General features: G+C 39.7%; 1 long non-coding RNA gene across 1 annotated transcript in view; it reads right to left on the bottom strand.

The window, feature by feature from the left end:
- Nucleotides 1–12675, bottom strand: part of LOC117817330 — a 72152-nt gene extending 59477 nt beyond the window's left edge. Inside the window, exons 1-2 of the long non-coding RNA XR_004632123.1 lie at nt 12566–12675; nt 11869–12015 (exon numbers count right to left, since the gene is read on the bottom strand). This is a non-coding gene — a long non-coding RNA (uncharacterized LOC117817330). The remainder of the gene's footprint in view (nt 1–11868; nt 12016–12565) is intronic.
- Nucleotides 12676–22464: the final 9789 nt, after the last annotated feature.

Below are 22464 nucleotides of genomic sequence, written 5' to 3'. Positions count from 1 at the left end.
AATGGCTAATCTTAAAGATGATCCTTCTGTAATCTGACTGCACTTTCATTTATTAATAATTGGGGAGTTAATAAAAGAAAGGAGAGGAGATGATTCAAATTAGAACACGGATATGAGTCTTCATTCATGCCAAACCTTAGTACTAAAGTAATAAGTAATTAGCTAGTTATTAGTTAGTAATAAAGCTAGGAAAAGATTCAGATGTGACCCTAACATAAAAGAAGAATAATAAATAGCTGATTAAGCTCAGCTAAAACCCTCCAAAATAAAAAGGGCCCTTTATTGATTCCTGAGTTTCCTCATTTCTTTGAGGAGCAGTGGTGTGGTTTTGTTTACTCTCCATTGATTGATGACAATAACTTTCCCATCGCGCTCAGCCACCTGCCATCTGGCTGAAGTAAAAATGAGCTTGTGGTGTTGTTGTGAGAGAGAACTTCACTTTGCTTTTTTTTGCGAGCATGCCAAATATTTATACTGTGTGAACAAATGAGAGTACAAGTTACTTAAACCAAGTTCTGTCCACGCTCAAAAGCTGAAGGAAGATAAACTTCATGCCCTTAGACTTTTACACATGGCAGAGTTCATGACACATTTGCTGCTACAGGAGTCATGTTTATAGGCCTGACTGTGTCTGATAATGATCCCGGGTCCTCTTGGGAGCTGTGAGGTCGGGGTTAAGTGCAGTCAGGGGTTAGGTTAGGGGTTAAGGCTACGGGTGACATGACTGGCCTTGTAAATCACATGAAGGAAGCAGTGAGACAGAAGGGAAGTGAATGCCAACCTATGTGGAAGGAAGTCATGCATTTTATGCTCCCCCTGCTGGCTGTAAAACTCTGCGACCAAAGGCTGAACAGTGCTACAAAGACTCATAGGACCAGATGGACGGAGAGAAGAGAACGGCTGCCTCAGATGTGTCACTGATGGGTGAACAACACTGACATGGGCCTGGGCATGTCCCATGTGGATCATAAACTGGAACTACAGTAGCCTACTTTGATGAGAGGTTGCTCGATGCTGAAGTCAACTAGAGTGCAGTTAAATCAAAGACATCATACTTAAACATGCCACTACTTAACATCATTGCAAACTGATACAGCCAGAATGCTTATGTAAACCTATGACAAAAACAAGAAGCATCAAGTGGCTAAAAGTGTTTTTCTATCACACTTAGCTGTTAAATTGTGTATATCTGTAAGTATACAACTGCAGGTTTGAAAATGGCTACACATATCTGTGCTGTTGTGCCTCCATGCTGAAACAGACAGCTACCATTGACATCCAAAATAAAATCTCCAAATTGCAACTCTACATGAAATTGAAATAGGTATAGGTACGCTATGATACAATAAGATGCAGAACACTACGATACAAAACAAAACATTGCATACAATACAGTAAAATAAAAACGGTGTGTTACGATATGATATGATACAATGCGAAAATACATAATAAAATATGTTAAATCATTTGATACATTGAGATACTAAACATTTACATAATAATGAAGTGAAGGTAAACAATATGGGTCACAACAATAGGGTACTATAAAGTACAATATAATACAATGAAGTATTGTACAATACAGTAGTAAGATGCTTTAGATACGATACAAATTGCTACTCTATGCAAAAGTAAAATAGATATTAATTAAATGAAACAATATGCAATGATATGCAATGATATGATACGATACGTTAGTTACGATATGTTACGTTACGATATGTTACGTTACAATATGTTACGTTACGATATGTTAAGTTACGATATGTTATGATACGATATGTTAAGTAACGATATGTTATGTAACGATATGTTACGTTACGATATGTTACGTTACGATATGTCACGTTACGATATGTCACGTTACGATATGTTACGTTACGCTATGTTACGTTACGCTATGTTACGATATGTTACGTTACGATATGTTACTTTACATTACGATACGCAATGTTTCGTTATGATATGTTATGTTACGATATGTTATGTTACGATATGTTACGTTACGATGTTTTATGTTACGATATGTTATGTTATGATATGTTATGTTATGATATGTTATGTTATGTTATGTTACGATACGTCACGATACGATACGTTACGATATGTTACGTTACGATACGTTACGATACGCCACGATACATTACGGTACAATAGGATAAGATACTGTAAGGTACAATGTAATACGAATTGGTACGACACGATACTATACAGTAAGATACATGAAGGTAAGGTAAAGTATGATAAGGAAGAAGATGATAATATGATATGATATGGTATGGTATAGTACAGGTCAGTGTGATACGAGAAGATACAGTATGATAGGATACAATACAATACTTTAACTTACCCTGCCTAAACAGAAGTAATATTAAACATATAACCAAATAAAGATAAAAAAAATCCACAGAGAAGCATATAGCAGTGATAGCTGCAAACAACATCTAATAACCATTCCTTATACTCCACATGCCATGACTTATTTCACAATCTAAACGACTGAAAACCACAAGAACACGAATACATTTTGATTGGCCACAGCAACAATGAGTTTTTGAAACAGCTGAGTTTGCATTGATGATCTCTGTATTGTTAACAGATAAAACAAGACTGTTCTGTAAAATAATTTCAGGTTATAAATGTTCAGTAATTCAAGATAAATCATTACTTTTACTTCGGAGAACCAGTCACTGTTTTCACTATCAGCTCAAAAGTTAAAAACAAAGTCTGCAAAAAGGAGTTAATAACAAAAGACTCACACTGTTGAAACAAATTTTGAAACACTGTCCCTTGTGACAACGCTGATGTGATGGTTCACAAAAAAAAAAGGGAGAAAAAAAACCAGCTACAGCGAGAAAGTGCTTCCGCAGTTTGTCACAGGACATTAGAACTGTTATTAAAGATTTAACACACTGCAGAGGAGAAGAACAAAAGGTTTCAGGTCAACAAAATGATGTCATATAATTCTGTCGCATTGGCCTTTTTAACAGGATGACTAATCCATTTAGGTCAGAGGTACACTCTCACTTTGTCATTACCAAGGCACTACTCACATCTGAAACAACATGGCCACACTGTGTGTTATAAGTTTTGTGAGCTGTGTCATTGTGCCTGTCTTCCTCTTTAACTGTCTGGAACATTTTCAATCTAACCACACCCAAGCCTAAATTTCCCCCTCTCCTCTCCATCCCTCCATCCTCAGTGTCGCCTGATCCTCCCACAGGATTGGCCTCCTTCTCGGTGTCTCCCACGGTGGCTCCTCAGCTCCTGTGCATATTGTCCTGGGTGACATGAATTAATGATAACAGAGGCAGAGGCTTCGCAGACTGGGCTCATCCATTACATAACCCAGGCAGGTCTGCAGCAGATCCTTACACTTTTTGACACCTAATGCACAACTCTGCACCACACTTTCCACCGCTGACCCTTTCCACCCCTCCTCTCTCTCTCGTTTCCCCCCTCTGTGTTTGCTGCTGCAAACAACATATGGTGCAGCGGGATTGCAGCCATATGGCATTTGTCACAAGTATTTATCCCCAACCTGTGCAGTGGAAGTTGTATTTTTGGATACAAAACTTGGCTACTTAAGCGCTACAGTATGGAAAAGATGACCGGACTTTAGTGATGCTTCCCTCATCAACTTTCCCCGAAAGTCAAATGCAAAACTTCCACCATTAGCCACAAAAACAGGGATACACTTCTCTGCAGTTAAAGGAGGCTTAGCTGTGCTACTAATTAAAGGGGTGGTAATCTGCAGCTCATCTCTCCAGTGCCATTAGGCAGCAGAAAGCATGTGATCATTAATAGAAATTCATCTGCCTCAACACCCCAGGGAGGCCTAAATGCCATGGGTTCCCTATGCACCTGCATGTAGCTCATTACATGATTCCTACGAAGCCACACGGGAGGATAACTAGGGACTTGGCACTTTCCTTGTAATGCCTTTTAAGACCAAGTGATCTAGCAAATGCAGTAGGATTATTTTCAACATGTCATGAAAGTAAAACATTGCTCACTGTCAGAAATACACTCTTTTGTTTGTACTTCTCACAATAAGAGAAATTAGACATCACTCAAAGCCATGGACATGAAAAGAGCCTCTCTTTGAAAAAGGATGAGTTTGGTTTCACAGCAGAGGTATTGAGTTCAAGAGTTGCAATAGGCCTTGTTTCAAAGCTGTTGGTAAAGCACTTTCACAGTTTTTCCCATAAAGTCCATCCCACTTAAATATTCTGCACAACAACCGCATGAAATATTGAGTAACTCCTTGCAGAATAACAAACCCGACAAAGTGCTTGTTTTGTTATACTCTTTTCTTGTCCCTCACATGTTTGACAAAGTAAGTGCACTGAAATGAAACAAAAAGAGGGCCTTTAGTGAGGATTATAAAACAAAAGATTGAATGTTGCAAAAGTTTATTGTGTAGAAGGGTGCTGGTTTCTAACTTATAGCACTGTCTGCTAAATCAACATGCTCTGCAGGGCACTTTTTCCCCTCCAGTCATCAGTCTGTTATTACTTCTCATTTCTGTATAGGAGTTTTCATATGACAACCAAGCTAAAATATCTCAAATTGCCCAGAGCTGAATATAATAAATAACATGTTTTGCCTCTGAAACTTGAGCCTCTTTACTCTCTTAACCCTCTCCACCTCTCTCTTTTGCAGCTTCTGCCATTAAAGCTACAGAAAACCTGTGATAGGCCATTAACAACACATTCCATTTCCTCTCTCTCTCTTTATGTGGTTGTTACACAGTCAACTGCTCTGTCTCTCCATTCACAGACAGTTTGAATCATAGTGTTAGGACAAAGGGCCAGGCTGAATCAACTCAACTCCATTCACACAAAGATAATGGTGCATGTCGGTTGCAATTTATACGCACACTACTGTACTGAGTATTTTTTTTTATTGTTAGTACACTTTCAGAATCTGAATTGGGTCAACTCCCAAGTGGGATGCAAGTCAGAGAAAGTATTCACATTTTCTTTGAGCTCTGTGCTGAGAGTTTTTAATGCTGCACTAAAAGCTACATAATCTAAATCCAGAGGGCACAGAGTGTACACTCACACAAAAAAACATACATGCATTAGAGTCATTTAATGACCCTAATTACTTCTGACCCGTCCCATGACGGCAAGTTTGCAAAGCTGTTTAAAAAAAGTAGGAAAAGCAAGCAGGAGCGCTGTGGCTGTAATGGAAGTGTCATAAATAGTTGATAGCAGCTTTCCTGCAGGCAGCAGCACACCTTGCAGCCTCTGAATTGCTGCTTGGCCTCACAGTGGGAACTCCTCCAAAATTACATAATGCAGCAGAAGTGTGTTTTGTTTGCCAATATGCTGGCACACATAGATAGCGTTGCTCGCATTGCATGAAACAATTACTCTCTGCTTGATGTACCTTACAAATACAAACAGACACATTTTAAACACAGATTCTTTACAATTTATATTCAAAACATACACATAGGTACATTTTTGCTCATTTAAGCTGCAGAAGATGTTTGCAGATTGAGCTGCCCTCTACTGGTTGAGCATTCTTTTCATGCTGTACAAAGTGGAACACCTCCGTCTGCATCTATGTGTGTTTGTGTATGACAATAAAAGAAAGTTATCTAGATTTACCTTTCCAATAACTCCAAATTTGTGAAATGGATTCACATTTGATCCGGGCTGAAGTGCCCACTTCACTGTAAATTTCATCTCCCTGCAAGCCAGGAAGATATTATACAACCTAAGCTGATTATGCCCTCGACAACAAATCTCAGGGAGCTCAAATGGAGGCTGAGCAGAAGTACAACTGGCGAGCATGTCCCCTGTCCAAATATTTCCATTTAACAAGCCCCTGTTTGGACTTGGGGGGGTGCTTTTGAATGTTTGCCTGAATGCTTATTGTAGAGTTGAATCACAGCTGAGCGTGAAAGAAGTTAATTGAAAAGGAGAGGGTTGTAGGGAAGCAGAGTACATTGCCTCTGTCACAACTCACTGCTTTTCCCTTTTGTTGCTGCTGCCAGTGCTGAATGGCCGCAAACCGACATTGAGATGCAGCTTGTGATGCCTGGAAGAAGAGCAGTAATACAAAACCAGCACAGTCAAAGCAGATTTTAAGGGAAAGGCCTTTCCCTTAATAACAGAGCTGTACTTTTACAATGCTTTTAAACTATGACCCTTAGTGCACACACTAGGGTCGTTTGAAGAGAGTCTGAATCTGCAACAAGGATAATGAATAACCAAGTAAATTCACTCAGCTTGCGCACAACTATTGGATAGAGGCCACGGTATAACAGCCATGCTTTCAAAACCATTTTTATGCAGATGGAGCTCAAAACTAGCTATCAGCTACACCCACATTAACTTGTCACTTTACTGATTAAAAAAGCTTTTTGGATTCATTTTGGATCATAGAAGAACTTGTTGCAAACTCAGTTAACGACATGAAGAAAGATGCTTTTATGCACTCTTTTGTATTTGTTAATCAATCACACTTTTTACTATAAGGGCCTGTGTCCACTAACATCATTTTTTGCACTGGCAGCACCCATGACCTCACTTTCAGCGGACTGTCCACCAGCGCTTACTGTTGCTAGGTTATAAAAGTTGTCCCACAAGACTTTGGCTTCCTTTAGTGGTAACCATTGCTCTGTATGCTCCATATTTACATGAATTTAATAGAAACATAAAAAAAATAGAGATTATGCCATGAAACTGAACCCTTGAAAATGTGTTTGGTTAGATTCTCCTCCTTGAGGGCCGCCGCCTTTGTTCCCATCATGGTTTTGATAGGTAACAGTGACGAGCACAGCAGCATTTCAAAAGTTAACATTTTCAACTGAGAGTGTTGTGAGTGCAGCATTTACTGATACTTTAACTACTATTTTCTAAAAAAAAAAAAACTTTTAGGCAGCCTCCAAAAGAAAACTAAAAGAGAGTGTGTCTCTTGCTCTTCTCTCTTCATCTCAGCTGATTTTGTGCTAGTTAGCTCTCTATCATGTGACAATGAAGGGATTGAAAGAGAGCAATTGAAGGCTAACATTAACCAACCTAAAATCAGAATTAAAAGTGAAGAATGTCAAGTTGATGTCTAATTGGCTATGTAAGCATGAGATTGTAATCTTTCAGACTTTCCAACTGTGTGATTATATTGTTTTTATCTTGAAAAAGACAATTTATGTCTGTGCGGGTTACACCAAAAACGGCACATTAAACATGACGAACAATAAAGAGCGTTCGATATGGTCAGTAAACCAGTATGGGTGCAGACTCGTTGTTTGAGGGTCCAAAAACCCACTCTGGCTCCACACTCAGATTTTGGGCCCTCCATACTAACACACAAATAGAATGGAAATGTGTAGAGGGTGTAGGGGGCAGTTCTGGTAAGAGACCATAATGACTGCTAAGAAGCACAGATGGCTCTTAACTGAGTTGATAACATTGCGCCTCTAAGCAGTCATTACTACTAACCACCAGTAACTGTATTAGCAAACATTTTATGGAGAGATGGCAAACCGGTGAACTACAACAATTATTTGCACTTGCAGGAATGTTTCCAAATATAGCCCTGCTGATGGCATTTTAGCACTTAGGACCTAAGTGCTGAAAACGCTGAACTGCATTAGTTTTGCATGGAAAATATGTGCTGCCAGTGGAGAAAAAATGGAAATGGAAATAGGCCCTTATTGCAATGTTGAATGATGTAATTGCCAAGCGCATACTTTTCAAATATTGAGGACTGTAGACTCCATTTTGCATATAGGAGCAGGTCAAGAACTGAGAGATTAAGTTATTTACTGTATCAGTTGAGCCTTGCCAAACTCTGAACTCCTATCATAAGACACAAATAAAAGAATTAAAGTAGGTGGAATAAGTGCCTTTTGGAAGGTGGGTTGGCTCATCCAAAACAACTTTGGAAGGTTCTCAGACATTCATGAGGAGCTTTAAGTGCTGTAGATGGATACTCTTTGACGTTGCATTTTGAGATGATTAGGGCATCTGATTGGGATGCCATCTGGATGCTATCTTTGAAATAATTCTTAGCATGTTCACAGGAAGGAGCCCATGGATTGAATCATGTTGGAGGGATCATCCCATCTGGTTTGGAAATTCCTTGAGATCTTCCAGGAATCACAAATAGAGACTCTGGAAAACACGCTAGCTACTTTTCTCTTCTGCCAACTCAATCTAGATACAACCATGCCGCATATAACAGATGACCTATGATATAGGCCAGCTGAAAAGACCAAATCTTAAGGATATACATGTTTCCAGTCTGTGTTCTACAGAGTTATCCCACCACCTTGACAATAAATCAACAGAGGTTTCTCTAAATTGCAACCCAGCTAACTCTTTGATCAATGGACCCATTGTTCAAGAACAAGCTTGAACAAAACGATGTACACTGTAAGGACTTAGATGAAACCAAGAAATGCAATAAGTGCATTGTTGTTCTTCTGCTCAGGCAACAAAATATGTTTTCTGATAAATGAAAGAGAAAAGGGAGTTAAAAAGAAATGGCCATGTACATGTCAGCATTTTCCTAGAAACACTCTGATTATTGATTTCCACATTATACTAACCTTTATACTAACATTGTTCCCAGATGCTGCTCAGAGAGCTTATTGATTGTGGTGGACAGCCAGACATCACAGATACATCCTCTATCACTAACGGCAAAATTAAACACGTCCTCATGATGGCTGAGATCTAATACTAGATGGAGTTTGGAGGCGGTATGAACATTACTGAGCCGAGAAACAGAGAGAAACAGATAACAGAGGCAGATAGACCCTCTGGCATTGCATGGCTGTATAATGAGGAGAATTGTTGTATGCAGATAGAAAACTAAAGTAAATCTGTGTAAAACACTGAACTAAGAAGGGCTGGTAGCATGTACAGTTAAATTGTAAAGAAATGCTGCCAAGAATGATTAGTTTTTGGATTTTAGTTAGTTTTAAGGTGGCTAGAAAAAGTGCATTGTCTATCAATTAGGATGGACTGCAAAAAAGGTAAGCAAATAAATCAGGTCAAGCACTTCAAAACAACAAAAAATGCTTCTTCATCGTATAGTCATCATAGACATCCATCATACACACACTTATTCTCAAGACACAGCATATCAAGACTGAGAGAAGAAATGTGCAGAGTCAACTGCAGTCTCCATGACAGCGAGAACCAAAGGTAACTGTTGAACCGTTCACCAGGGACCAGCCCCCGCAGTGTGACCCTGAGCAGGGGAATCAGAGGAGCTAAAGCTACTCGCCTCCTATGCCTTGGACCTGAAGCGAGGCTCTGGGACGCTCCAGGCTACAGCCTTCTCAAAGGCATATTAAGACTTGGGTTGCTTTATTAAGAAACACAGTCCTCACACAATTATAGCCTCATGCAGGGTGTTAGGTGTGGAATGCAGAAGCCGGTGGGTAGATTGTGTGGGACTGGATCTGCATACTGTACTCGGCTTACAGTGTGTGTGAGCATGATGTGGTTGAAACTGCTTGACACATAAAATATGCATTAGATCATAAGTAGGTCAAGATATGAGCTAGGACTTCTGTGGCTTATGGGTGTATTTACAGTATGCATGCGCTTTATACCTGCTCATATGTTTCTATTTAGCCCAGGCAGAATTCTGTTTTTGGAGCATGGCAGAGAGAAATGGTGGAAAGCAGTGTTATGATTGTTATAATTATGTATGCATTTATGTTTCTCTTAACACCATGAGAATGTTTTTTTTACTGTAACATGTCCAACTATATCTGTTAATATCATAGCCGGTACATAAACATTTACAGGATACTTCAGAGATCACTGTGGTTACAAAGCGCCGCCATGTATGAACTCTTGACTGGGAAATGGGACTGAGCGTGTTTGATGGATTGCTTGGAAGGCAGGCTGTTCAACCAAAGTGGGATGATCGACAGGGGTGCGTTTCGGCCCCCTGTTGAGGCGCAGCAGGGGGGTATGTAAAGGTGAAGTTCTGGGTCTCAGGGCCCACAATGCGGACCCCCCGGGGAGGGTAATCACCATGAGGCCAGCAACAGTCAGCACAGCAGTGGCCCCTCGTCACAAAGACACTCCTCTCTAGAGACATGGCTTCGCCTTTGTGCTCCCCAACACTCTGAGTGTGTCCCTCTCCAGGGGGCTTGAGAGGCACCACAGGGTGCCCATTAAACCATTAGGAGTGGAGGACAGCCCTGACAGCCCGATACACAAACAAGCACACACACTTATATAGAATAAATACACAGAAGCGTTCAAAGCGACACGTGTACTGTAAGTACACAGATGCCCTGCAATGACAAAAGCGGAGTATTGTTCACTTAACATCGCTGTCAGCCATTTAGAGCTTAAGAAGCAGAACAATCTGTCGGTTCTGTTTGCTCACTTACTTGCTGAGTAATCTCTCATTGACTCACTCACTTACTGACTGACTCACAGACACCTTCAAGCAGGGTTTAAGTTCAATAGTTTATTTCCATGTCAACAAAGGTGGCTGAGATCTGAGATTTGAGATTGAGATCCATGGTGCAACACCACACATCAACCAGCACAGGTTTGTAGACTGTACTTCAGAGTAACACTGATATAAAAGACCAGGTGATCCTTAACTTTGACTTGAAGTTAATAATGTGTAAAAGACTTGTTTTTGATTGTTTGACCTAATGCAAGCTGGCAAATTACAACTCAGAAAGATGTTCACTGTACTAACCAACTCATCTGTAGTCATTAAGACAGGAGATGTTATTTTTCCTCAGGCACTAAAATAAAAACCTATATTTAGAGCACGCTGGAACCTTGCAGCGATGAAGCAACCAATTAAAAATGTTTGCAAGTAAGTTCATGAGCACGGCGCTCAGGGTTGGCTGTTACACAGCTGTGGCCATGGTGTTGATTTGACAGAAAACTGTTTCTGGTTTCAGAGTTCTGAGACAGTTATAGGGAAGGTTAGTACTAACAATGGAGAAGGGTTGTAGAGTGGTTTACATCAGTTTCAGATCTTCAGTAGAATGAATTAAAACTGTCAAAGAAAGGAGCATCACAGTTTAAACTAGGTTATTGGGCTTAATAGTGCACTGTTTGATGTCTGCAAGCTATAGCTCACTTGAAAACTTTGCCTTGTAGCTTAGCCTCCAATTTGTCTTTGCAGAGAGCTTAAAGTTTCCCTTTTTTAACACGTTCATTCTTTGGGCGTTTGTGTTGCACAGTGATGTTGTTCCTCTTTCCCATTGCTTTCTACAGAGAAACCTGACTTCAACCCTGAACCAGGTCTTGTTGTAGCTAAAGCAGTATTTGTCTGATGGTGTACTCTAACAGAGAAATGTTCTCTTCTTCAATCTTAAAACACTCCAGTCTTTTCTGTCTGGCAGCATATTAGCTGAGCTGTCTGGGATTCTACAAATACTTGACAGCACGCTAGAACTGGTACTAATTTAGTCTGCCTTCCAGCGTGCACTTTTTTGAGAACATAGCTCTACTGATTATGTATGTTTCACATTTTTACACAGTTGTGTTTCCATCTGTATGTGGTTTAAAAAGATGAGAGTTTTATGTGCATATTGTGGATAGTTGTATTGTTTTTGTAGCTGAATTGATCTAGTTTAACATTTCACAATTTATCAATATTTCAAATATTTGGTTTGTTTCACCATCCACATCAAATCACCACAGAAAACATCTGTGGATTTACAAAATACTATCTGTTAGCAGAAACAAACTAAGCACTGCAAGAGTTGAATACTTCAGATTCATCAGATACTTCAGATTTATCATACATGACTACAAAAACAAATACACACAACTCTTGCTAGGTTGCAGCTTCCTACCAGCTGTAGATAGCATAGGCCTAAAGCGCTACTTTTGGCTCACAGTTCTGACTTACTGTTTCCTTGCAGCTTCTTCAGGCAGTCCTCGTCCCCATCCTCAATGTTATCCTTTATGTATCACAAATCCTTCACCTTAGTGTCCTCGCTGCTGGAATTGGCAGTCTGTGATTGTCATCCCAACATCATCCAGTCTCTCATGTTACCTTGAAATAAAAGAGGTGGAATAGTACATAATCAGCTAGCTTCAATAGCTTTTCAATAATTAGAATTATTAATTGTATTACATTTAATCACTGAATGTATAGACACTGGGTGAATGAATGAATGGATCAGGATGAACAGAATTTTGCAGACAAAATCACTACCTGCAAACAATGTTATTTTATTACACTAGAGTGGAAATATGGAGCACATTATAGTGTGGGTGGGGGATGGCTCACTCACTTCTTCTCTATTATGTCGCTGACAGCAATAGATGTCAGCATAATGAGTGGGTACATGACAGAAAAACACCTGCTAAGCTAAATATACATGTGCTGCATTGTGAAAATATACTACAGGCAGGCATTACACCTGTGAAAATAAGAATGATATTTTTAACAAGCACATTTACACTGCCAACTTGTAGGGGACAAAGATTTTTAATCCTAAGTTTAGAGTCCTAGAGTTAAATGTCATTGCCGCCATTTTTTTTTAATTAGCCCTAATTGTTTTTGTTTCATATTGTAGAATCACCTTGTAATGTTGTCATACCTGGAAACGTTGTATCAAGACGGTTGGATAGAAGACTTTCTAATGGGAGATACAATCTCCTCCTAACTCAGGAGTCTTTGTTTCTGTTTTCTTTCTTTTTTTGCAAATGAATTAATTCTGCTTTCTTATAGTTTTTTTTTACGGTGGCCCTGAATGCATCACACTGGGACAAGCCGGCAAATGGTTGCTCTAGTTGGCTAATAAGCAGACCGCATAAACAAAAGCAAAGCTTGACGCCATCAATGGAAAATGTTTGAAAACATAAAGTTGGACTTAACATGGAGGACGTGCAAAGGCCAGTGTTTCAACAACCTGTACCAAGTTTCACCAGAATTGCAAACGGACCTACTCATCATAGACTGTCCATGCTCCACGTGAAGACCAGCAAACAAGTGAGCATTTTTTGTATGTTAGCAGCTGTGTATTCTTGTGCCTCATTCTGCTGTGATTTCAACATAAGCTGACGTATGTGCAGCGTCTACGTAATCAGGGGCGTCGCCAGGAAGTCTGGGCCCCCTGAAAAGATATCTCAGTGGGCCCCATCACCACAGCCAACCCTACAAAATATAACATTGCTGCTATAATACTGGTTTATTTGCATTAAACAAAAATATATGCTTAAAACTATCCTGGTTAACTTACTCAAATCTAAGCTACATATCAATATTATTTATTTTACAATTTCTCCAAATGTAACTGCACAATATTGACCTTCAGACTGTCCACCTCTTTAAACAAGATTATTTGAATCCAAGTGAATTGTTGAATAACAACAAGGAGGCATTATTTGGTATAATCTAACCTCATGAAGTGTAATAAAACTCGAAAAACCTACAGTTTAATTTCAATCAGATTCAGCCACTCTTGGTGCTATGCAAATATGACAATTCCCCACTTTAGGCATGAGATGCGCATCTCACAGAGCCAATCAATCTAGTCGACAGGAAGATACTCCCCTTTTTTCCAGAGAGGAATTCTGAATGTTTGTTTATATATTCAGACAATTTTAGTTATCTTATTGCAGTTATAAAAAAAACAAAAGAAACGCGTTGTAGAAAACACATTTTATTTCAGGTCCATTAAGGGCCCCCCTCCCCACTTGGGCCCTAGGTAGTCAGTCCCACTTTCCCCCCTACTACGACGCCCCTGTATGCAATGTCAGTGTGTGTGCTCCGTTTTGTGGAGGTTGTGTTCAGAGAGAGGCCTTTGGAGTTGTGGATTGGAGGTATATTGGTCTCTCCAGCTGCGTTAAAGTTGTTGTATGCATTATGGTGTGATTGACATTATACCTGAGGACTGTGAGTGTGTATTTTGAAAATGTAAGAAAATTGTTCAAGTTCTTCTGAGTTTGGGTGCTGCTTGGATTAGAGAATTAGAGAATTGGATAGAGAATAGTCTTGTGGCATAAAAAGTAAGCAAGGCTTGAGTTTTGGCATTAGATGTTTGTTTTACTGCCCAGGGTTGAGACTTTGTCCTGTTATTTAGCCAGTAGGGTGCAGTGTTTGTGACATTTTTTGCAATGAAGATGAAAGTGAGGGATGCTTCTTTTTCCACTGATATAACTGATACAGTGACATTATAATGCATTCTGTGCCAGTGAATGTAGCTTGCAGATTAAAAAAGTCCTTTAATTTATGCTGGTCATTACATCTTTGTATTAGATATGAAATATGTGGTTTGTAAATATTATATTTCACATTTTCCCTTTCCCTTCAGTCACTATTAAGAATAGTGTGCAGAACATGGGAATGAAAGGGTAAGAGGCTGTGCCTGTACTTAATATTTTATGGCTTTAAGGTTCAGAAGTCTTTCACTGCATTTTTCAACATCACTCTCCCAGTCTGCTGGGCTCCATGAGCTGTATGAGCTTTAAGTTATTTCTTTGGTACTATTGAGTAAATATTCTATACTGGTCTCCAAACCTTAGGTTGCCATTGCTGAAATGAAGAGAACAAAAAGAAGAGAACAACTCGTATAATGTCAGTCGTTGAATAAATAGCAATAAGTGGCAAAGTGGCTCTGCTGGAGTCATGCATTATGAAAAGGTGCTGCCAGGTTCAAATGCTTAGGTGAAGTGGAAAGGCTACTTGCATCAGCATGCAATCACTTGTCAACTTTGACTCACACAGCAATGTTAAGATCTCTCTCTCTCTCTCTCTCTCTCTCTCTCTCTCTCTCTCTCTCTCTCTCTCTCTCTCTCTCTCTCTCTCTCTCTCTCTCTCTCTTAACAAAACTCTCCTACATAAAATTACATCCACATACAGTAATGAGTGTGCCCACCCATGTACACACTCACCCAGCTCACCAAGTAGATGCTAAGAAGTAGCCGAATCCTTAAACAACAATACTCTTACTGGTGTTTTATCCAGATCCCTGCCATGAGTAGGCTCGTAGGAGTGAGGCAGACAGCTCTATGTTAACACAGTTAAAATAGCTACATACTGTATACTTGCCATCCTGGCTATGGGGACTCTGTGTGCTTGTCTTTAGATACTTAATTGTTCTGTTAACTGATCAGTAATAGGAATACATTTGAATATTCTCTAAGAGCCTGGGAACATGCACTCAAAGCACATTCATACCACAGATGGCAGGTTTGGCAATATAATGAAATGTGCTAGAAATATACATTTGCATTCAAATCTTTATCCAAAAGGCAGCTGGGGTTGGTTGAAGTTCTTGGGGCAGTTTCACTCCTCTTCCACAAGGCTTCAGTTCTTAACTGTGTGGTGGACGAAGCTGAAAATATAAGCTTCTGTGAGTCATATGTAGCTAATGATCATAGTGAATGAATGATGGGCGTTGACAGGTCTGTTGACAAAATGTCACCTGGAAGAATTCCAATTAAGAAGTGAATCCTCTTAAAGAACTTCTACCAAATACAGTCGCCTTTTGGATGAAGATTAGTATTACCACATCCTGGATTAGGGATGCACAGATCGGATCCTGGTATCCAGTAATGGTCAGACACTGAATCCAAAAGCTAGATCAGGGCGATTCATGGGGACGATCTTTTCAACTCAGTTCTATGCTACTCTGTGGCAACCATGTGCACATACTACATCATCAGGGTGTCAGTAGCTCTGTGCATTTTGCTTGGCAGAATGTAGCATGGAGGGAGCTCACTACAGATGCTCAGCAGATTGAGGGTATTTCATGTTTGTTACACCAGCAACTCTGGAACTTGCAATATGTGCAAGGGCTTGTGGTAGTGTTGTAAAATAGCACCTCAAGAATCATCATGTCGAAGAATACAACAAGTTTATAATACAACAAGTTTAACTAAACAAATACAGGAGTCGGAACGATGCATGTAATATTGTCAGCTGTGTTTCAAAGGAGCAAGAATATTCCCAGGGATGGGAGAGTGTGAAAAATCCCCGTGATGATTCTTGGATTCATTTGTTTGGATGAGAAACGCCTGCAACATGTTGAAAACCAGGGATTACAAAGGCCTTGGATGAACACTTGGAATCCAGTTAACAGTTAACTACAAGAAAGTGTGAAAACATTTATCAACAGTTAAAAGATGTTCCAGCAATGAGCTCCACCTCAGATATCTGACACTCTAACGTTTGCATGTTGAGGCTCTTAAGTCTGACAGTACACTGGTTGGGAATGAGTTACACAGTGCAGTTCTACAAGTTAAAAACCCTGCCATCAAGGAGACGTTTGACCAGAGACATGTCAGTTTGTTTGCACAATTTTATGACACAAATTTAATGTTTACATTTTCTTTTCATTCTTTTTTTAAAGTTATATTCTTGCACATGTTTTTGCCTTTATTCAATAGGAAAGCGAACGAGAGAAAGGAAATGTGGGGGCAGAGAGTGGGGCAAGACATGCAGCAAATGGCCGGGGACGAGGACTACATACTCCTTACATGGGGCGCATGCTTAGGCAGCTAGGCCAACAGTGCCCCACATTTAGTTTACTTTTTTTTTTACGATATAGGGGTTTTTTTACACATTAATTTTAATTCCTAACTAATCCACTACTGCACTAGATAGAGGTTTACAGTTAAATTGTAATTCCTGCTAGTTTTGAAGATTTACTTACCAAACTGCCGGTGCACATTTATAGTTTAACTGATAAATAATGATTCAGTCAGTTTAAAAATGAATTTATAATTATTTTAATTCTGTTTTCAAAGTAAAATGTGCCTGATGCCAAAACATGATTCTCAGTCTCATCCTTACATTTAAGAGTTCACGTTGTTAATCTAATATTGCATTCGATTGGATCGTCAATATTGGTGTCGGCCAATACCAAAGCCCAGTGTCTGGTATCATTTTTGGGATTGAAAATTCGGGTCAGTGCATCCTTAACCTGGATGACTGAGAACCTTCACAGACATGTAATTGCCTTTGCATAGTGTTGTTGTCGTAGCTGTCTCTTAAATACACAACAGTTCTGTCATTTTTGTTTTAATTATCGTGCCTGCGCTGTGTTTTCATAACAGCAAAAGGATCATGCTGTGCCATGTCAGTCCTCTTACACCCACAGGAAATTCAGGAACTAATTTCACAAAACATGCTGCCATACATGTATTAAAGTGTCCATTTCCACTTTCATGTCCTTAAATGGCAGCTAAAGCAGAATAATTGAAGAATTCCAGCACTGGAAACGGCTGTTATTTGTTCCATTTATGAAATTGGTGTGATGAGGGCAGAGTTAGAGTGGCTGTGACCTTTTTCAAATGGCAGATGGTTTTGTTTTGTAACAAATCTGTACAGATGCTAACAAGCTTGAATGATGACATCATACGTTGGCCGGTGTTGTGTTGTTGTGTATTTACCGCAGGCAGGAACATCTGTTGACCAATAAGTGTGCGTGTGCGTGTGTGTGTCCAGAGATGTGATGGGTGTGGAAAGTCACATAGAGTTCTTTTCAGCTTCACAGAGTACACTCAAACCTTCATTGCACTTACATTTGAGTAAGACAAGGGTGTGTGGGGAATCTAATTTTCCTTTCATAGTCATTTCTTGCGTAATGTCTTTTCCTACTTAACTCTCCTGGTCTGTTCGTTTCTCAGGAACGGCAATAATGTTCCTGGTTCAATTTGACATGGGGCATATTTAATTATCCAAAAGTGTCAAAACCCAAAAAATTCCGATAAACATTTTTTAAATCTCATTATTAACTACATTACTAACTATTCAAATCAATATTTGGTGCAATTGTGTTCTTTAATCCTCACAGATCATGCATCAATGAGGATAACTCACTCATTTTTAATGAAAATTCTTGTTAAAACTTTTTTAAATTTACATTGAAAAGCCCTAAATATAAATACAATTGTTTTTGTAGGAAGGCATATATTGCCCAAAATGTGAAATGAACCACTGTGATTTTATATGTTGATTTCATCTATTAAGCCAAGCTCAGACGTTTCATACCGAAAATATACTTTTAACATTTTTTATTTTCATTTTTGAACTTTAAAAAGGGTCAATTTGACCCACAACATAACAGGAGGGTTAAAGATAATCTGCTGTCCCTCCGTACTGCAGAGACACCTGCCCAGGCATTCAAGTTAGAGCGGAAACCTTGATCATAAAAGTGCTTATCCATTCAGGCATGTCATTTTCAACAGATGAAAAACTACAAAAGGTTAGCTGAAATGCTGAGTGGTAATTACAAACCTGTGGTAAAGTGTCATGGGAGTTTCTACTTTGTCACACAAACAGAAAAACCCAAGTTTGATTCACAAGTAATCTGTCAGCTGATATGGTACCTTTATGAAAAAAGGAATCCTGCGGTGGGCAATTACACACCATGATTTATAGCTGTGTGCAAAATGTATGGCACCCTATAGAATTGATGAATTGCCCACTGTATCCTTGAGAGTGAATCAATATATGGAGTTCATATAGGTGTGATAGTGTAGTACATATATTGAGTGAAAGTGAATACGTTTTCCGTACACTGGCTCTACAATATCCAGGGGAGTGCTTATTGGTAGCAGCAGCAGCAGCAGCAGCAGCAGTAGTATGAGGCCTGTGGCGAGTTTTTCAGCTTAATCTGACTGGCCTCCTCCATCTCTGTCATGGCAGGGCTGTTTTTGGACCCAGCTACCACATTATTAATAAATCTCATTTGGACTCGCTAGGGGAAATGAATTATTCTAATGGGCTTAATTCCACTGTCGCTCTCAGTCCCCCTGCTTAGCATGTAGGGAAAGATGGATGAGATGTGTGATTGAGTAGAGCAGTGACATGAACGCAGCGATTAAATGTTCTTCTTTAGCTGAGCCGTGCACATGTGCTGGGGGTCTGTGTGTGCTGAGCACGGAATTGTTTTCATCACAGAATCATTGGAGCGAGTGCAACATGAGAGACTGTGTCAGGGTTAGGGAGGTGTTCAATGAGTAATGTGTTGAATGTCAACCAGCTGATATTAACATGGCTGCCTCTGGCTAAACAATCGTTCACATATTCACCCAGCTGTGGGAGGTCAGCCAAGCTAGTGCTGTCCAATAACCACGCTTGTTTTTCAGGATGAGAGCTGTGATGATTAGTCCATTTGTATAAGAGCAAATTAAAGCTGCAAGCAGTGTTGAACAGGCGCTCACACCTTTGTGCATGACAGGGTGTGATGCTTGTTAGGATATGACGCAGCTGCAAAGTGTTTTTTCGTAGGTGGCATGATGACAAAAATGCAGTACTGGCAATAGGGATGTGCTGAAGTGACAAATTTCCTCGTGATTTAAATGGATGTATAAATTCTGACCAACTCTACAAGTAAGAAAACTCTCTCAAAATCGAAATTGAGCACAATTAATTAACACCTGTAAACCATAGACTGTATAAAATATGGACATAGTATCCGTGACGTCACCCATCTGTTTCTGAACGCTGTTTTGAGGCCAATTGTCAGCGGCAGCCATATTTCTGCTGTCGAGCGATTGTGACCTAAAGAGGCGGGCTTTGAGCCTCCTAGTCAACAGCTACAGTGTTCCCGTCTGTCAATCAAGTCAGCTGTGCCTCTCATTGGAAGACTCATAATCTAAATATCTTTGAAATTGCCACGTTAGAATAAAATTCACCCCCCGTACAGTGTGTGCCGATCAAGAAATGAGCTATCCAGACTACACTCGTTTTTTGTACCAGGCTGTAAACATGTTTAGATCAGCTTTTTTGAATTGTTGTGTATGTGGTTTCCGGTACTTCCGGAGCCAGCCTCAAGCGGATCCTCAACTAACTGCAGTTTTTAGCACTTCCGCATTGGACTTATACTTTTAGACCGGAGGTTTCTGCTTGCTGTAAACACAGGATCACAGAGTCTGCAGGTGAATGATGTCAAACTGATTTGCCAAGTGTGGCTAATTTAAGCAGAGCTAGCACCCCCTGCCTTTGGTCCTCTTTGCAGGTTAACATTCACATGATGCTGATTACACATTGCTCTGGTCGATTGGTAATATGCCAGTTTAACCAGACACAGCCTACATATTATAACTGTATCTGAATTTTTTTAAAATACGGCTAAACGGAGCCACGTAGAAAGATGCTATCTGTCATCTGTGCTTGTTTACATAGGGGTTGTAGAGCATTGTAGCATTACGGCAGTAGCCATAAGCGAGCTATAGCCCTGACTAGTGGGTGCATGACAGATTTCCTAATTTACTGTTTCCAGCAATTCAGGCTTAGGATAATAAAGATATCAATAATTCTTTCACTGACTAGTAATTTCGGTGCTATGAGGGAAAATGTGCAGCTTCCTAATTGGGCATTTTTTGTTGAGAGGGGGGAGCTCTCATCAAACATGTAAAGCTTGGATTCAGTAGATTTGAGTTACAGCAAACTTCTGTTTTATGGTGAAACATCAACTTTGCCAAGCCGCTAAAAAAGAACAATTATCATAATAACAATAATCATCATGAGTGATTCAAGTGGGGCTGTTGAAGTGTGCCAGAGCTCAGGCTGCAGTTATTCGCCAAGTATCTGAATTATTAACCATTTTTGTCATTTCTTAAACAAAATGCCAAACATATGCTGGTTCATGCTTCTCCATTTTAAAACTTGCTGCTTTTTCTTGATTACGAATGAAGAATCTTTGGGTTCCTGGACTCTTGATCAGAATACAGTAATAATATGAAGATGCACCAATCATGGAAATCATGGTTGTTGGTGATACTGATGCTTAAAATAGTTACAACAAATAACTTACACATTTGACTGATATCAGACCTTGTTGTTTTGCATCACTTCTTTGTAATTCTCTGTGTTTGTTTTAACAGGCCGTGATATTTGATATATTGTGATTGTTGCCAGTGGTTCCCCCTGAGTCCCTGCTAGTCTTTCAAACTGTATGTGGCTAACCTTTCTCAGGGACCGTGTAATACTCCCACACTGTCAGTGTGTTCTTTCACATTTGACCATGAAAACAAATCCGTTTTGTCCAACAGGTGACTTATTTTGCTTGGAAAACCTCCACTCTGAATCAGCAGTCAAGCATACTATTGTATTGTCAGCAGTAAATTGATGGAGTAAAGAAAGAAAGATTTGGACATAAAAATAAGTCTTTATGTTTTGTCATGATTTATTTATTTAATTTGAAATGTTTGGTCCCATTCTTCCTCCAAGTATCCTTTATCTATATTGTGCTTGCTTGAGGTATCTCTCTCTCTCTCTCTCTCTCTCTCTCTCTCTCTCTCTCTCTCTCTCTCTCTCTCTCTCTCTCTCTCTCTCTCTCTGTCTCTGCAATTTTTTTGGCCATGGTTCATGGTCTTAGACAGCTCTGCTATTCTACACCCCAGCTTTGACAAATGTGCTGTCATCGTATATTAAAATCCAGCAACCAGTTGGCATTGCTCAACTTGGTCCAGAGCCATGCTCTAATTAAAGGCAGTGCCACAATGCTGGACTTTAATTATGGTCTCCATAGCAACAGCACAAAAAAAGCAGTTTTTTCCCCCATAGAGTCGTGATAGATGATAAAAACAAAAAATAATAACACGTGCAAAGTATGGTTTGATCTGTTCGTTTTTTCTTCTCTCACAACTGCAGAACTGTGAGAGTTAATGGTGTGATCACCCCGTAAGGAATACCAGTAGATATAGAAAGATAGAAGTTCTAAAGTGTATTTCAAGTCTCCTGCTGCCTATAGCTATTATTAGGCTTATCTTACCCAGGGTGAGAACACAGGTCTGTGAAGTTATTAAAGTTCACAGTCGTGGGATCAGTGATCCTCTGGTTATTGTTTCCAGCTGCCTCCTCTGCTTATCTCTCCATTTCAACTTTAAAAGAACGCCATGCACCGAGATGCACAGGCACACATGAAACATGCACAGACACATGCACTTGACCTTTTCATGCAGTTGTGTTTTTTTGCACATTCAGATACATTTTGGGGGGTACAACATCCTTCAAGTCACCTGAGTTTGAGTGCAGCAGAAGCATGTCTTGGTGTTGTGTGGGTGTGTTCGTGCTTTTCCTTTCTTTTTAAAAAACAGCTGTTAAATATAGTTTTAGAATATATTGAGGATTAAGTTCACATGCTTTTCGTGAGATCTTAAGGAGCTGAATAATAAATCTGCTGGTCCTGTAAAGTGAGCAAATAGAGGCAGGATCAAGGAACAAATTAGTCAAGATTATTTTGACTTCACACTCACTGGGTTTGAAAAGTTCCCTCTTTGAAATCTATCTTAAGCCTGTCTAGTTGTTTCTCATACTTTCAGTTAAGGCTGCGCTGATTATACACTTCGTCAACATGATAAGATAAGATATACTTTATTGATCCCCCAGGAAAGTCTTTTGTTGAATGCATTCTGAGGTAAAGACGCAACCACACAAAAGACTTGAAGACTGCTGGAGCCCAGTCATGAGACTCCAGCAGAGAAATCTGGTGTGTGTGTGTGTGTGTGTGTGTGTGTGTGTGTGTGTGTGTGTGTGTGTGTG

This window comes from Notolabrus celidotus, chromosome 8, assembly GCF_009762535.1.
Source record: "Notolabrus celidotus isolate fNotCel1 chromosome 8, fNotCel1.pri, whole genome shotgun sequence".
NCBI lineage: Eukaryota > Metazoa > Chordata > Actinopteri > Labriformes > Labridae > Notolabrus > Notolabrus celidotus.
The sequence above is the reverse complement of the archived record's forward strand: the minus strand, read 5'-3'. Positions and strand labels throughout refer to the sequence as shown.